We start from the raw sequence: 9,323 nt of genomic DNA on the forward strand, positions 1-9,323 counted from the left end.
GATGAAATAAATGTTGAATGTACAAGTGCTATTAACATCATTGCTTTTTTAAACCTAGTTCTGATTAAGCCATGGTGCCAGGGGGTACATGAGTTAATACTATGTTATCGTTTACATGAACAATTAGAATGAAGTCTGAGGTAGATTGAAAATTAAGACGCGGCATTTCAGCGGTAACGTTTGACCATTTGCCAACTATCATATTATCGTCGTTGCTCGCGTTTCATTCTCCATGTCTTAATACTTTTTTTACCTTATACAGCTGTATGCATGCACAGTTTCTTCTCGTTGACTTGGTGTCCGAGACGCCTGGTCACGTTGCATTGTTTTCATGCGCCTGTTTGTTAAATGCGATCACAACACAGTGTTTTTACTAATTCCAGACCAGTGAAGTTTAATAATCTGCACTTAACATACTTGCGGTGCTTAAAACTCATTCTGCTGAACCCATGATGCTAGAATAACACAAACGGTTAGAATAAACCCTAAATGAGGTAAATTGACAATTGGCAAGATTTCACAGGTTACCCGTGACCGTCTGCCGAACATCACACTGTCATCTCCATGCTCTTGTCTTACATACTGTACATTATGGGAATAAAGCCTCTCAGTTGTGGCGATAGTCTGTGGATGACATTGAGACGCAACACCGAATGTTAATTTGGGTTTTGGGGCCTTTCAATGGACGACAGTTGCTTCATTTGAGCTGAACCGACGTCATGTTTGACAAATAATCGCTTTGTTCAGACTTCTACATAGACACGGGTCCCCTACAATGACACTTAACCTTTAAAGGAGTGAAACATATATCGAGAGGATTTGATGTGTTATTTTGTCATCCTCCCACATAATCAGGGTAGGGATTTTTGCACATTTGTATCTATTTCGTTCTTGCTTCTGTTGAAGTAAAATATAATTTTCATGCCAGTCTCGTTTACATCACGAGCGCACCTGATCTGCAAAATCACGAAACAGTCTTGGACTGATTTAAGCCATAGTTTAACTTGTAATTTTATTCATGCTAATTTTCAAATTTGTCAAGTGTAAGAAAGTTTAACACAACTCGTAATTTAAGTGTATTACAACTTTCAATTTTTCTCAATATTTCCACGGCAAACTGCTTTGAATTTAAAACTTTGAAGTCTGACAGCTTCGTGTTCTTGGAACCTGGGATCCATTCTTGGCAGCTGTGCTATAATTCCGATGTATTTAGCGGGGCCTGTCCTTGAATTCTATACATCAGCGAATACATAACGAAAGCTGTTTGGAACGATGCCCACAAATGCCATAGCATGAGAGTGTGCGCAGAGAAAAGAGAAGCGCACAAACTAACAAACAGAATAGTCTAGAAATTCGTGTTCGTAAGACTTGAAAGTTCTGAGATATAACAGGCTTCTCGAAACAGGCATATACTCTACATTGACACTTAAAATATGGGCTTTTGGTCTACCGCAGAATCTAAATGTTTAAGAGCTTGTGGCTTACAGGGGAATCAAAATGTTCAATGGCCAGTGGTCTGTGGAAGATCTAAATGTTTTAGGGCTAGTTTTCTGCAGGAATACCACTAGTCAAGATTTAGGGGTCGGGCAAGTGTTGGTGAAGTGCAAAGAAAGTGTCACATCCCTTGTGAAATCTTAACGTTTATTCTGCGGGGGTAGTTGTCTACATAGAAAAGAGAAGGGCCTGAAGGGGTATGTCTCAATGTTCGTGGATTAGTGATAGTGAAAGTTAGGGATCTGAAGCGAAGACCTCACTGTTTTTGGGTTAGTGGTTTGAAGGAAAGACCTCATTATTCAAGGATTATTGGTTCGATGGGCTGACCTCATTGTTCAAGGGTTAGTGGTCTGAAGAGAAGACCTCATTGCTCAAGGGTTAGTGGTCTGAAGGGAAAGCCTCATTGTTCAAGGATTATTGGTTGGATGGGACGACCTCATTGCTCAAGGGTTAGTGGTTGGAAGAGGCCTCATTGTTCAAGGATTATTGGTTTGATGGACTGACCTCATTGTTCACGTGTTAGTAGTCTGAAAGAACGACCTCATTATTCAACGGTTCTCAATTCTAATGCAAATTTCTGCTGTTTTAACCAATAACAATAATAAGATGGATGAGTGTTCACTGTTTTATAAGTTCCCGTATGTTTTTGAACTGCATACAAATGTGCATCGATCAATTAAAAAGCAAAACGAAAGGATGTTCTCCAGACTGGCATTGTGAGTGAGCCTCAAGCAACCCTCATGTCACAGTCTACAGCAGTGGCTTTATACAGGTTAGAGATTGTTGACTGGGTAAACTTTCCCATGCAGGGAAGTTCGTGTATGTAATATGTGGATACGGGAAACAAGTGACAAATAACTGGAGCAAAACTTTTGAATCACTCTAAGACGCCCGGCTGTATATGTTGAGCTGTTTGTTAAACAGATTGGAAAAATTGAGTTCAAATGCAGTTCGGATGGCAATCGTTAGAATTGTTGGTATGAGGTGTTTCGTCCAACACCTGAGGTGGAATAATAAACAATTAACGCCTTAGGCAGGTAACAGGCAAATTTGCCGAGTGGGCAGATACTTACTCACCGCTTTATTCAAACTATTTGTGCGTAAATACAAATTATTGTTGGGCGATTTCGGCTTTACTCGATCGATCTGTTCATGCCTAATTCCTAACTGTTGTAGAATACTTGAACTACACTCGATTTTTGATCTACAGAATGCAGGTATCATGCATAATGCTATATTGTAAGCCGAATAGGCGTTTTTAGTTGTCTTGGAATTTGAATATTTGTTTCTTTGATAACTTTTCAAATCTAACAAAGCAACTTATTACAACATGCATACTATCGATATAAGGGATATAAATACTAAATTGTTTCAGCAGGATGAATTGAATGATCCATCATTATCGCTGATGTGACAGGTAATAGTTGTATGCAAACATTGAACGCCGTCATTTTTAGGACAAGTCTTTAGGCTCCTCGCAAACCTGTCTGCGATATACATTCAGGGCAACTTGGTTGAATTTTTTTGTCAAAGATTCAACAGAAAGTTTGAACAAAGTCCTGGTGACTTGACTCGGTGTATTGATCTACCTCAAAACCGCAGGTGCTTCTTGTGCTGATGTGCCTGGCAGGCCAGCAGCTTAAGCAGGCTAAAACTGCTACAATCTTCCATCCAATGAGCAAATTTAACGTTTACACTCACATGTGTTTAAGCATGCCCAGTACGTGATTTTACGTTCGTTTCTGTCAGTTTTCACGACCTCTTCATCGTTTGACTTGTGCAGTTCACGTGGCTTCATACCGCTTGAATGCTGGACTAGGCTAATCAATGTGAAGTATGTTATTGACACATTCCACAGCTTTTAAAATCTAATTAAACAACACTTAATCTGTGGTTTATATTAAAAAAGGTTTGCGACTTTGATTGTTGATATTTTGTTGCCCCGAGTCAAGGTATGTACGTTAAAACTGGAAAGTATTTTGGAAAACGAATAAATACATTTTGTACTTGATGGTTATTGATGCTGAAATCTTAATAAGTTCTCGAAAATAATAATATTAAGAATCCTATAAAGTGTATGGCAAATGTTTATAAAGTAGAATGACCCTCATAAAACCCCGTGATATGACGTCTATTTTAAACTCTAAAACAGCCCAGGTATTTGGGTTGCCAAAAATATAAAGGTATATATTGCTTGAAACTTGAACCGATTGCAGAAGCTGGCCAAGCTAACAGGCAAAGAGTAAATAGAACAGTTACACATAGCATGTAAACACTGCAACTGTTTCCGTCTGTTTTGCCACAGACTTTCAATCACTGCGAGATCAAACAACCAGCGCAGCAGATTCTTCGTCGAGTTTGCAGAGACTGAAGAGGCTGCCTTTCATGCAAAGCAGTTCCGATGACCCATTTTAAACTGGACTAAGTAATTCTCCGGACCTTTTGTTCAAGACATTTGCCTGATATCGGGAGACCGGATCAACCACTTGTTTGATTCAATATTAAATACATTATACTTATTAAATACATAATGTTTTCACTATGTTTATAAAGATGACACAAACTCTTGGAAGGTTAAGCTAATTCCTGAACCACTTTTTGTACGCCATAACGAGTGTATATAACTTAGCAGGTTATCTATCCACTACAACATACCTGATACAGGGGGTAGTTTCTGCTGGACAGGTGCTCTCTGCGGCATTTTAGCGGTTGTAGTGGTCACTTGTGGTCTTGTAGTGCGTCGTTCCCACCATTTTCTTTTTCTTGTAGATGGTTCTTCTGATCGTACTGTGGTTTTACCGACACGGTTTTGGTTCTCCTTTAGCTTCTTTTCTCTCCAAGCCACCTGAGGGGTTCTCGGGGTCGGTCGTACGGGTCGGGGTTGTATTTCTTCCTCTTTCCACCCAGTTGTTGCGTGCCATGGTGCCTCAGTGGGTGCCACTGTGGGCGCGCCGTCATAACGAGTCGTTCTCTGGATATCTGTGGTGGTAATCGGTGCCCACGGATCAGACGGTGTCCATGTAAGCCTTTGAGATTCGTCCTTGATGTCTGGCATGGCTGTTGCCCATCCGTTCTGTGCTAATTGTTTATGCTGAGGTTTGGCTTCCTGTCTTGGTGGAGGTGCCATCGTCGGTGGCCTGGTTCTCTGAACGGGTCGCCGTGTGGTACGACGAGCTCGCGTCCTCCAGGAGTCGGTAGTCCGGTACGTCGTGGATGGGTACATTGTAGGGGGCTCATCATTGCTGGCGGCTCGGTTAATGGGAACGTTTAGCGGTGGAACCATTACCCTCTCTTGGAAGTCACAGGTGGACTTTTCGGGCCAGTCACAATTACTTACTCTCATGTTAAAATGCAATCCTGGTGGGCAGTGGAATTCGTATTCATACCCTGTAACACAGATAAGAAATGTCGAAGGATCGCCTTCTTTGCACACATACTTGTTTTCTATTCCACCACAAGGAAGCCGGGTTTCGGCGACTGAGAATAATGTCAGAATGGCGAAAAGAGTCGAGGAGGCCACCGTTTCGACAACCATCGTTTATAACCACGACTTCACCAGACAAGTGACTAAAGTCTCGTCAAAACCTCCTGGTTCAAAATGTGCTTGTAATTAGCGATGACAGGATCTTCCTAAAACGCAAAATGACCGCTGAGTTAAATGATGCCAGTCATTCTTCAACCTTGTCGCAACCGGGTATACATAGACCTGGCGTCAATCGTAGAATGGTCAGACGCGAGTGTGTCAACGTGCTTTTATACCAGGTTAACATCATCGACGTAAAGGTGAGTCTCGAAATCGGATGAGTTTACTTCTAGCACATGCGCAGAAGGATATCAGTGGCTAAAACTCTACCCCTTGGCCCTGATTTGTCTAAGCCCCCGTCAGCGGCCAATCACTCTGCGTTAACTCTCGGGATGTGTGTGTTACGATCTATAACAAAACGAGATCCATTCCACACTCCCCAATAACAAAGCAAATAACTGGCATCCTGTCAAAAGCTATGCGAGCTAACGCAATTGACTATATACATGTGCGTTGTCTGCATTTAACTCTAACCTCAAACCGTATTGAAAAATTTAACTTCACACTGCACGACACGAACATGATATATTTATACTCAAATATCTCTCAGCATATATATATATATATATATATATATATATATATATATATATATATATATACGTTTAGGGTGTGGATGTGGGTGTGTTAGTTATATATTATTTAACATGTTACATAACATTAAGACGCAAAGAAAAGTCAAGCTTCTTCGCAGATGTGATTACTGAATGCATTAGATCACAACGAATGGTTGGGATTACTTTTCTTGTCAACCCATCAAATCCGTACTGTGCATAACCACAGACAGTACATGCTTGTGAAAACAGTGTGCTTCGTCAGCAACCAAGTTGCTGTGAGGCCGTGAGGCCATTGCACTTCTGTAATACTTTACATTTTGCAACACACGGGTGCTTTGAATTGCCCACAAACAGTTCTGATCAATAGCGGAGGGGAAAGGGAGGAAAGCTGATAAATACCGAGGGCCGTACATGGAACAAGCGAAGTGTTTATCTTTAGTACAGCATCCACAATATGCGATTGGTGTATTAACGGACTCAAAGGCTTCCTCTTACAGTATCCCATGAATAGCCTGTAGCTTTAAATAACAAACATACACCTACAGAACCACGAACACGCTAGCACGTCACAGCCTCTTAACCAGTATAATATACAAATTTATCATGTCCGCCTTCTAAATCGCATGTCTTTTTTCCCACATTAAACAGCGTAAAGTTTACTAGAGCGTATATAGATATGCTTGATTGGGCCACACCCTGATGTTACAGTGCTATTTTAACAAGTGATGTAGAATGTACAGGCGTAGTTTTAACGCTCGTTAAATTTGAAATAATGTGAAAATGTAAAAAGAAAAAAATAGCTGAATTCACAATTTTATCACTCTCGGACTGAGGGCTACAGGATCAAGTTTGACGATTGGGTGCCATATTCAGTATGTCATCGTTTAATCATTAATGCGTTTATACACGATTGGTTATTGACGGGCACTTGGTCACTTGAAGAGTTTTACTTTAAAAAAATTAACCTTACCTGGAATAAATTCTTATATTTGACTTGAATACTCAGCCTCTTTTCATGGAACAAAAATGTTGGTTTAAAATGAAAATGTAATCTATCCTCATGGCTTAATGGAAAGGGGCACATCCTCAGTTATTGGCAGTCTCGGGTAATTTAAGCCCAAGATTTCTATAATGATATAAATCAATCTCATGAAATTAAACGTGCAAATTTAAAATTGCATTAAAGCAATATGCGAACATTTTGATCGTGCAGTTCTGTGCGGGCTATTTGTTTAGTATATCGGTTATCATTACTATATAATGACTGTTGAGCATTAGGAAAACACGTGAGGAAATCTGCTCTTGAAAATTTTGGTCATTTTCTCACAAAAAAACACATGATCCGGGTGACATAATTTTGATCTGAAATGTGAAAAGTGTTTATATCGGTCTCTTTTCGGTTTACCATAAATGATGAGAATGGATTCTAGGCAAGGCACGATGACCTATTTGCGACCAGATGAAAAGTATATAGAAATGCAGGAGTTTTAACGATTTAAATATCCGATCCAACGCAAAGATGACGATTCCTAATAGCACCTATACATGTGAAAAACAAATTCTTATTGATCATTTGTGTTTAGTATATGCATGAGCAAGTCAGCGTGATATTATTGCCAGTGTGTTGTGTAAGTTTATAATTTATGTGCACGCATGTAGTACACAAGCATTGGTCAAATGAACTGTTTAAGAAGAGGCTAGAAAATTTGCAAATTATATAAATACTTGCATATAAATCTGTTTTTTATTTACGATTAACCATCGAATTATTTGATAACTTTTGCTTTGTAAGCTAGTGGTATTACAAATCTCACATAAAGAACTTCTGGCTTTGTTCTTTTGTTTCTATAAACGCAATGGGCTTCTCTTACTCTCCCCTAAAAGTACTGCTTTCTCCACCGAAAGATGCAAGTTTATTTTTATTTTATATTTATTTTTAAAAAGGTGGGGGGATTATTTATGTAGGATCCACTGATTTTTATTTATTTATTCTCATTTCATTTGTACGGCATTATGGTGAGAGGAAACCGGGTACAGTCTGGGAGAAACACACGACCATCCGCAGGTTACTGAAGACCTTCCTACGTATGGCCGGAGAGGAAGCCAGCATGAGCTGGACTTGAACTCACAGCGAGCGCATTGACGTGAGGCTCCTGGGCCATTACGCTGCGCTAGCGCGCTAAGCACTGAGCCACGGAGGCCCCTCCACAGATTTTAAGCCACGCAACTGCGGCAATAGATTGTATTGACCATCGTTGATCAGAACAGCTTGAACCACCTCTTATTGCCTTGGCACAAATCATCCCATCGAATAGAGTCGCCATTTAAACTAATTTATGCGTGTATGTATGCATGTATGTAACTATGTATAATACATTCCCTTCCAGTAATTAACAAGGACTTCATTAATTATTTTGTCAATTTAGTTCATTAACTGGTTTTTCCACAACCAGAATAGCTTGTGTATCTAAATTGCGGACAAAGTTTTGAGCCATTTTTAGTACCGAAGCCAGCGGGGATAAAGATATCGGTCAATTTTATCACACAATATGTCGATTTGACATGGTAGGTTAATGCGTGGAAAAGGTGACCAAAGCTTGATTGAACGGTGTGACATCACTAAGTCACAAAACGTTCAAGGCAGGACAAATGAGCTTAGGCACAGGAAGAGTTTGCCAAAACTCCGCCATAGCTTACTTTAATCCCCTAGTCGTTTGCCACGTGCCAAAAGAGATGTTAGCTTTGGAAAAAGCTCCTTTGAAACTTAAATGACCTGTGATTCATTGTGTATCAACTTTTCGTTTTTTTCCTTGCAGAGTAAAATATTGTAACTATATGAATTGAGGATATGTTTTAGTTCATTTCAAAGGTTTGCAACTCATGCTGTAAACATGAAATTATCTGCTAATGAGTCGTAATTAAACGATAAACCATGGCCTTCAATCTGTCTTTAATCCATCGATTTTAGGGACCCTAAGCGTAAGCGTATCTGGCCTAGCCTGTTGCTAGCCGACTGCATATAATAGAAGCTCTTTTGTGCAGTTGTGAGCTTGTGCACTACTCTCCATGAACCTGACTATTATCTGAGATACTTGCGTGGGATGCCGTGGCTGTGGCCTATGATTGTCTCTAACAAGTATGTTAAAACTTCTTCGAGGAAGCATTTTCACCGAAGTACCGAATATTTAGGGACCCACACTATGGTAGCGGGACGTTCGGATTTTTATTATTAGTCTTAGTCAGCTCGTAAAATTGCAATATCTCAAAAAACTGGTAAAGGCAGGAAAAACAACCTTTAGGTTTCAGTAACAAACATATAAAGCAACTTTTAACTTTTGTGCTGTTTGATCAGTCACGTGATTTAATGGCCATTTTGAATTTTAGTGCTAAGCTTAAAAAGTCTTCTCCTGAACGGCTAAAGCTATCGGCATGAATTTTCGTAAGCAGTCTAAAATGCATAATTACAAAAAATGTAAAGCAACAGCGTTGCCAAAGCTAAAAAGATTCCAAAAATCCTTGAGTTTGATATGCAAATTAGGCTGTAATTTGCCAATGAAATTACCTCAAAACCAGGTCAACTCTAAAAACTGCACAATTGTATCAATGAAAAACAATTCTGAAAATACCTTGACCTCAGCATTATGAATTTCAAAGAATTTTTCCCGTTCGACATACGGTTTTCACGTAAT

Source organism: Liolophura sinensis, chromosome 7 (assembly GCF_032854445.1).
Source record: "Liolophura sinensis isolate JHLJ2023 chromosome 7, CUHK_Ljap_v2, whole genome shotgun sequence".
Taxonomy (NCBI): Eukaryota; Metazoa; Mollusca; class Polyplacophora; order Chitonida; family Chitonidae; genus Liolophura; species Liolophura sinensis.